Here is a 9,191-nt window from a genome sequence, read left to right as displayed (position 1 = left end):
AGCTTCAAGTTTGTTCAAATCATGGTCCCCGGGGGTAGGGTGGGGCCACAATTGTGGGATAAATTTATTATAGGAATATATAGAGAAAATCTTTTTAAAAAAATTCTTTTAAAAACTTTTTGGCCAAAAAAGGTCAAATTGGCGTGTAACCATCCTCAGGAAGTGTATTTTCAAGTTTGTTCAATTCATGGTCCCTGGGGGTAGGGCGGGGCCACAATGGGGGATGAATTTTTTTATATAGAGAAAATCTTTAAAAGTCTTCTTCTCAAAACTATTAGGCCAGGAAAGCCCAAATTTGAGTGGAAGCATCCCCAGATCATATGGATTCAAGTATGCGTAGAGGACAATGCACTCGCTTGTCACCGCTGCGACCCGAGTTCGATCCCAGTGATCGACAGTGGTGGTATGTGATAGGGTATGGTGGTCGCCTGCTTGGACACGTGGGTTCTCTCCGGGTTCTCCGGCTTCTTCCCACACCAATGGCCCCCTCGCGCCAACGAGAGATATTAATATAAGTTGCTTAGAACTTGCTTATCAATCGTTGTGAAATAAATAAAGTTCAGTTTTTTTTTATAGATTCATGTTTGTTTAAATAATAGTCCAGGGGTAGGGTGAGGACACAATGGGGGATGAATTTTTACTTAGAAATATATAGAGAAAATCTTTAAAAATCTTCTTTTTAAAAACTATTTGGCCAGAAAAGCTTAAACTTGTGTAGAGGCATCCTCGGGTAGTGTAAATTCAAGTTTGCAAAATCACAGTCCCTAGTGGTAGGACAGGACCGTGATGGCGGTTTGAATTTTTTCATAGGAATATAAAGAGAAAATCTTTAAAAATATTCTGGGAAAGTTTTCGGTCCAAAACTGAGTACCTAGTGTGAAAGCACAGGTTATGCAGATTTAAGTTTGATGAAACCAGGATTCCCTAGAGAAAAGTGGGGCCACGAAATGGGGGGGGGGTATATAAGAATAGAGAAAAATCTTCTTACAGGTACAACAACAAAAGGGGCTTGGTATTAACCAAAAAATGAGAGGTAGATAAAAGTTGGCAGATTTTCAATTTATTTTAGCAAGATCTACTATACTTAGTTGTCAAGATATTTTGATACTGTAATGCTAATTTGATCAGAATTAAGGCAATTGTTGCTCAGGTGAGCGATGTGGCCCCTGGGCCTCTTGTTTAAAATTGTATTTAATTCTTGTTTTTATCAATAGGTCATACTTTACAATTCTAAATATTTTGAAAATGTGTTTATGAGGACTCTGAGGAAAAATAACTTGTATAATTGTTTTTCAAAAGATACAAATGAATGTCAGAGTAATCCATGTGAGAATGGTGCAACTTGTGTGAATACAGAAGGATCTTTTACTTGTACATGTGGTCCTGGATGGGAGGGATCACTTTGTGATATAGGTATGTATGTATCTATCTATCTATCTATCTATCTATCTATCTATCTATCTATCTATCTATCTATCTATCTGATGAAATGTGTCTTTATATAAAAAAAACCCAGAATATTCTTTGAGTTGTCTTTATATGATTACAGTCATTTAATTAACATGTTTAATAGCGTACATAATATCAGATTTTTTTTTTTCAAAATCTATTAAAATATGATATAAGATTAAATTTTAATCAAGATTTTTTATTAAATCCTTTTATGAATCTTGTTTGATTTTTTAAATTGTATTTAATTCCTGTTTTATCAAATAGGTCATACTTTACAATTCTAAATATTTTGAAAATGTGTTTATGAGTACTCTGATGATAAATAACTTGTATAATTGTTTTTCAAAAGATACAAATGAATGTCAGAGTAATCCATGTGAGAATGGTGCAACTTGTGTGAATACAGAAGGATCTTTTACTTGTACATGTGGTCCTGGATGGGAGGGATCACTTTGTGATATAGGTATCTATCTATCTATCTATCTATCTATCTATCTATCTATCTATCTATCTATCTATCTGTTTTTTGAATTATCGTTATATGATTTTAGTCATTTAATGAACATATTTGACAGCGTACACCATGTCGGAGATGATTTTTTTTCAAAATCTATTTAAATGTAATGTAAAATTAAATTCTAATTCAGGTTTTTAATTTAGTTCTTTTATGAATCTTTTTTGATTTTTTGAATTGTATTTAATTGTTGTTTTTATCAATAGGTCATACTTTACAATTCTAAATATTTTGAAAATGTGTTTATGAGGACTCTGAGGAAAAATAACTTGTATAATTGTTTTTCAAAAGATACAAATGAATGTCAGAGTAATCCATGTGAGAATGGTGCAACTTGTGTGAATACAGAAGGATCTTTTACTTGTACATGTGGTCCTGGATGGGAGGGATCACTTTGTGATATAGGTATCTCTCTCTCTCTCTCTCTCTCTCTCTCTCTCTCTATTAATATATCTATCTATTGAATTATTGAATTATATTTATAGGATAACAATCATTTGAAACACAATTTTTAAAGAATTCACTAAACCATTGTATATTATCTTAAACTATGTAATAACCACTGCATTTGAATCTTTATTTTAAGTCAAATTGAAATTGTCAAGCAAAGCAATTAATTATTATTCTCTTAAGAAAAAGAAAAACATTATTAACAAGTATTATTCCCTCTATTTTTTACGGAATCTTAAAGTTAATTCGTTGCTCTATAGGAACACCCAGACTGACATTTACACCTCTCGTTTATCGATTGGTTGAAATGTGCAGTGGCTTAACCTGACGAGAAATTGACAGGACTAAATAGACACGCCATGTCTATCGATCGGTCAAAACCTAAAGTGACCTAAGAAATATCACGGACTGCATGAAATATTCATGATGATGTCAGACTCAAAGTCTCACATGAGACGATTTTGCTGTTTCTTTATGCTAACGCGCTTATGTACATCTACAGTAATTTAGTGGATTTCACTTACTTTTCGTAATCAATTTAGTAAATAGTTAAAAGAAAGATGTTAATATAAGCAATAAAATGCTTTCTTTGGTGAGTCATGCGGGTTATAAAGGCAGCGATCATTGCAGAAAAAATCTTGAAACTTAAAAATCTTTTAAAATATACGCTCATTTCTTACGCTTTGTTCTAGCATTATGCATTACACCTGGATATACACCTGATCCTGTTTTGGGTTGCTACCGTCTATATAAGGACGGCGCACCTCACTCTAATGCAAGTGAACAGTGTTACAGTGATGGAGGTCAACTTTTATTGATCAACTCTGCAACGGAAGCTACGAAACTAGCGTCAGTACTTGGTATGTATATATATAATGAATAAAGGATCATTTTTTTAGAATTATGAGGTGATAATTTCGGTCTGGGCGTGATCAAATCCAATTAAGCCCGAAGGGCTTTATGATAGTTTTTTTTTTTATTTTTTTTAGCCCCGACCGAAATTATCACTACATAATATTCAAAGAACGATTCCTTATTACTTATACATATATAATTTTAAGCCATCGTACGATTTAATATATAAATAAAAATAAGCAAACCCCTCTGTCGCCTCAATTTGGCGACATTTGTAATATTGGTTATATAGTAAAAAGTCGGTACGTAGTGTTATCACATGCAAAGGCACTGGAAAATGTAATTATACTTAATTTAGGCTGGGCAGTCAACAAACGTATCACCAGATCTTTCTTATTTTTTATTTAATAATAAACAATCATTTAAGAAAGAATCTATATAGTGTAACTTTGGAATTTTTATATCTTTGGAATCTATATGTCTATAGAATTTTTATATTTTGCATATTCTATATTTTTATATCTTCATACAGAGCTCAAAATGACTTTGAAATCATCCTGATTTTTTTTTATACTTAGATAGGAACGTACTCCCATTGTGTAATAATGTATTAAATCACGATGTTTAATTAACACATCTGTTTTAATTCAATTAATAGTATCTTAATATGGAAGGACATAATATTTCCCCATATTATTTGCTATTTTGATTCTTAGACAGGCGTTTAATTGCCTCCTCGTTATTCACCATCTTTTAAAATTAATAAAAATAAACATGATTTTTTACGTATGTGTCACCTTTTTAGTTTTTGTAATTTCAACATCATACCCAATCTAGTAACTTATTTATTCACATACTTATAATTTTTTCCAGATTCTCAATTTTAATACAAACTTTTTAACAAAGTCTTTAAAAAAAAAATCAAACGCTAATATTTTTGTCTTATGTATCCGTTTTCATGGGTTGATGTATTACTAAAAGCTTATTTTGATTTAATTTCTCCTTCTTTTTCCCCCTCCAAAGAATAGTAAAAAATGCCTAATTTATAAAAATCATAAGCGGACTATTTTTTTTCTATTTGGTCCGGTGATTACAAATCGCTTTAATCTTATAAATTCAACTTAATTTATAACTTTGGTAGACATTCAAATTGCAAAAAACAAAACACGTGTAACTTTTCTTTTTTGAATCAATTTTTGTAGAAAAAGAGTCAATCTTAGGTGTTTGGATACAAGGATCAAGGAATTCTGTAACATCGCCATATTTGACAGACAATGGCGAACCTCTTCCTTATGAACCATCAGTTTATTTAGGTAGTGATCCTACGTCTTTAGGAATGATTTTCAGATACGATGAATTGTTTGTTTCAGGGGAAATATATGTTTCGTTTCATTTTATTTGTGAAATTTGATATGCTAAAAATTGCAATTGTATTTAACTTCATACTGTATTGATATGATAATTAAATAAAAGTTAAAACTAAAAACATTTGCTTGGTTCTTAAAATAATCATTTTTCATGCCAAATTTTAGCAATCATTTCAGAAAAAAATATAATATATGTTTGGGGCCCAATATTTCGAAAAATGCCATATTGCATGTGACAGGGGTCCCAAATAAAAAAAAATAAACATTTGAGGTCACCATAATTATATCCAAGAGGTTTTCGGATGATTGACATTACTTGTTTTTCAAGTGCAAACCTCCTTAAGTATCTCATTCGTATAAGTATAATTAGGAATCATGGTAATTTTTTATTCACTATTTTAATACTTTAATAGCATGGTATTTCTTTTAGAATGTAAATTTTAGATGCTTTTGATATTGTTACAGAATTTTATGCTCCGTGTATATATTTTGTTTATATTTTTATATATCACTTACCTTGTATAATTTGTGTATATTTTATTCATATCAAATGCTATTTTAATAATGTTCTTAATTTGTAGATAAATTATTTTGTATATACGTTCTAAAAATGAAAAAAAAAAAACGAAAAAAAAAAGAATGTTCAAATTTCGCAATTATGATTTAACTTAATAATTAGTTAATATTATTTTTATGTCGAAATCTTTAAATACTTATTTCTTTAATTTTCAAATTAACGTCAATTGTTAAATAAGCCTCACAGGACCGCCTAGTATTTTAATTACATAATTCAACCTGTTTTGACATCTTACCTGGCACCTGTGAGCATTTTAATTACATAATTTGAACAGTGGTTATTAACACTAATTATAATGATTGTTACCTGTTCGTTTCATTTTTATCCACGCCCATAAGTAATTAAACATCCAATTATATTTTATATTTCGGGATTAACTTTATAGGCGTGACTTTGTAATTATCGTCGAAATAAAACCAAAAGCCACACGCAAATTGTCACCTTTGACATTTGCAATCTAAATTAATAAACTTTATATTTTGGCCTTATTTTAATATTTGGTTTTATTTCGAAGGTAAATATATTTTCATTTTATGTTATTTTTAATTGTCAATTTTAAGAACTGTTTATATTGTGAGTTTGACCTTTGACATTTGAAATCTAAATTAATAAACTTTATATTTTGGCCTTATTTTAATATTTGGTTTTATTTCGAAGTCCCCGACGATCCTTTATTCCCCGGTACCTCAGCAAAGCGAGTAAACACAGGAAAAACCCTGGTAACAATATTGTAATTTAGACAAGCAGATAGAGATGGATACATCAACGATAGAATTTATAGCTGCCATTTTCAAGATGTAATTAAACCAGGAATAATGCTGTCGGCAGTTTTAATTGCCATTAGGATATTAATATTATTAATGTCATTTTTTTTTTACATAATCAGACTATTTTTTCAGACTACGCAGACTTTAACAATGCAAATTGCTGCACTGGATTATTTATTTTTTTTATTCATTCGTTTTCCTAATTTTAGAAATTTTTTGGGAGAAAAATATGGATTCTGACTGTTCCCCAATTCGATCCAATTATCTCAGCACACTTTCAATGGTATAATACAATACTCCTAGACTTTGACCCGTGTGTGCACGGGTTGATATTGCATATGGTATCGGGCATGTACAAAATAGATACATCGAAACACCGTATGTTGTTGACATTTGCATAACGAAACTTTAAGCCTACAATAATGCTATTAATTTCACTACACTCTGCGGAGTTGGAATAATCTAACTGTGTCTCGGGAAAGGCCATCACCACAGTTGAAATGCATCCCATATACCCGTAGTGTAGCAGAAAATTGCAGAATCGCTCCAAAACGATTTTGGAGAAAATTAATGAAGTTGCATTGAAAATTATAGTCAAATTGTTCACAACAAACCATTTTGAAGCTCTAAATACCTTTCTTCGAAAAGTTTAATTCTATAATTGCAGAATTCAACATATTTCAACAACGTTTTTTACACATCATGTTGACATTCGAAACTCTCGGGATTTTTTTATAGTAAATGCACTGTGTTAGAGTTATCTCCCGTATTTTCTTTGAGGAACAGAAAAATTTCCAATGGAAATCAACACGCATTTGTTTTATCGTTTCCAAGTTTATCCATGCAAATGTGATATTGTGGAAACATAAAAAAAAGAGCCTCCGATGATTTAGCGTGAATGTAATGCGCATACGCAAGATTGTAAAATCCAAATATTCAGATGATTTTCGGAATTTTTTGAAGAATTTTCGTTGATTATTAATGAACAAAGCTTGATTGAGAAAAAATAAAAACAAATTAGTAATCTTCAAGTACCAATGAAGTTTAAAATATATAAAATAAAAGACAGTACTCTTCCGATTTTTCGGTATTAACGCTCAAAAATTCGAGTCTATCATTTTAATATAGTAGTAAAGATGCTGCTAAGCCTTATCGTTGTTTGTCAATAAGGAAGAGATTTTAAGAGAAAATTATGTTGTTTGTTTGTCCACTATTTTGAATCGCAATTTTAACGTATTTATTGGCATTTTCATTAAGACTAGCGTATTGTTTTGGATTCAGCACACTTTAATTATTATCTTTGGAAAATCATGCTTGATCAAAAAATATTTTTTTCACTTTTTTATTTTGAATTAATGCACAGTGAAGGAACAAAAACGTACAGTTTAATGGGTAAACAAATTAAATACCTAACTCTGCGGAGTATATATAGTATAAAACGTGTACATATTCTTAATGCTATACGATTTTCAATTAATATTTAATAATCAACATCCAAGGTCACACTTGGAGATTAAAATCTTTATCATGTACAAAATATAATCATTATCTCTAAATCGAGGACATGTAACGGAAGGTAAACTGTGGATTCATTTAAATTTGTGGGGTCAAATTTGGGGATGTAATTTCGTGGATGCGTTGGTTTCTGCTAAATAACAAAGATAACTCAATCTAAAATTGTTTTTATTTCGGGGGGGGGGGGGGGGGCTATTTACGAATATCACGAAAATTGAGCCACTACGAATTAAAATGATTTCACAGTATCTCTCAAGAGAAAAACCTTACCCTGCCTCTGATACTATTGCATATAAGAGTAAAAAAAATACCAGAATATCATGAGCTGTGATTATTTCATACTGTACGCTTAGCGCAATCATGTTGTAATTCTACGGTACGAGAAGTGCTGTTACAAACATTGTGAAGTTTGTTTTGGATAAGTATTTCTCTTTACAAAGATACGATATTATAAAAGCAATTCATTATAAGTCTTATTTCTGGTAAAGCTTTGGGAATCTCAGGAAGTAAATAAATCAAAGAAAAAGGAAAAGTTTGTGTTAAACTCCTAAGAAATTCTGAGGAGTTTGCCAAACGTTTACCGCTATTGGCGAAGTATCTGCAAACATAACCGAGTGTCTGGTAAAATTCTGGCAAAATAAAGAAGGTTTATCACCAGTTTGCCACAACTGGCAAAGGTCGGCAAACAAGTTCAAATGCTTTCTGGTAAACAAATCAGTTTGCCGAAAATTTGCGGCAAATTTGCTGCAAAGTTGCCGCAAACAATTCATTTTGGTAACGATTGCCGGGTCAATTAGGACGTGAGAAACCTACACTGGTACTTCCTCTATAATTAAAGAAAGCATTGTATCCCCACGGTATTGCTACAGACAGCCAGAGTCGGATTCTGACAACAGACAATGGCAAAAACCTATACAAATCGTGGACCAAGACGGACAGTTCCTCCGCTACATTGAGATTTGTAATTTACGGCGTCTATATGGTTTATGTGTGGAAATCAAAGACAACCTCTTTGTGGCTGAGTTCAAAACAAGTAAATTTAAAAAAATCCATTATTACTTTTTAAGTGAAAAATATAAATAACTGAATAAATTTCTATATAGCTGTCTATAATATGCATGCATGCCTTATAATTTATTTTCAAAAATTTTGTTTATAAACTCAATAAATAAATAAATAAATATGACAACCCGTGTGTTTTTAAATAATTTGTACAATGTGTGTATCGACTGTAGATTTTTTTTTCGTATGTGATCCGATAGACATTATGGGTCACCTTTAGTTCGAAAAGTCTGCATATTCAACATATTTTGGAATATTTTGCAAATACTTTTTTTTATAATTTGCCTAAAATTAGGTTTTTTATGCAATATTTAAAATTTGAATTATTGACTCATTTTTAAATTTTTTTTCTTCAAATATACGGTTTTTCTATTGTTGTTTTATTAAAATATAATATCGTATAGAATATTCACTAACTCTCTACAAAATCGCTAGTACGAACAAATTAATATCTCCGCTACTAGTTATATTACATACAATATTACAGTTCAGTAAATAAGTAAAACAATTTTAAAATAATTGCATGCAAGCTAAAAAATAATAACTTACAAATATTTTATAATAGATATCAGGCTTGGGGTAATGCTAAATGTAATGGTAATGCATTGCAATGCATTACATGTTTTCAAAGT

Source organism: Crassostrea angulata, chromosome 9 (genome assembly GCF_025612915.1).
Source record: "Crassostrea angulata isolate pt1a10 chromosome 9, ASM2561291v2, whole genome shotgun sequence".
Taxonomy (NCBI): Eukaryota; Metazoa; Mollusca; class Bivalvia; order Ostreida; family Ostreidae; genus Magallana; species Magallana angulata.
Note: the sequence above shows the minus strand (reverse complement) of the source record.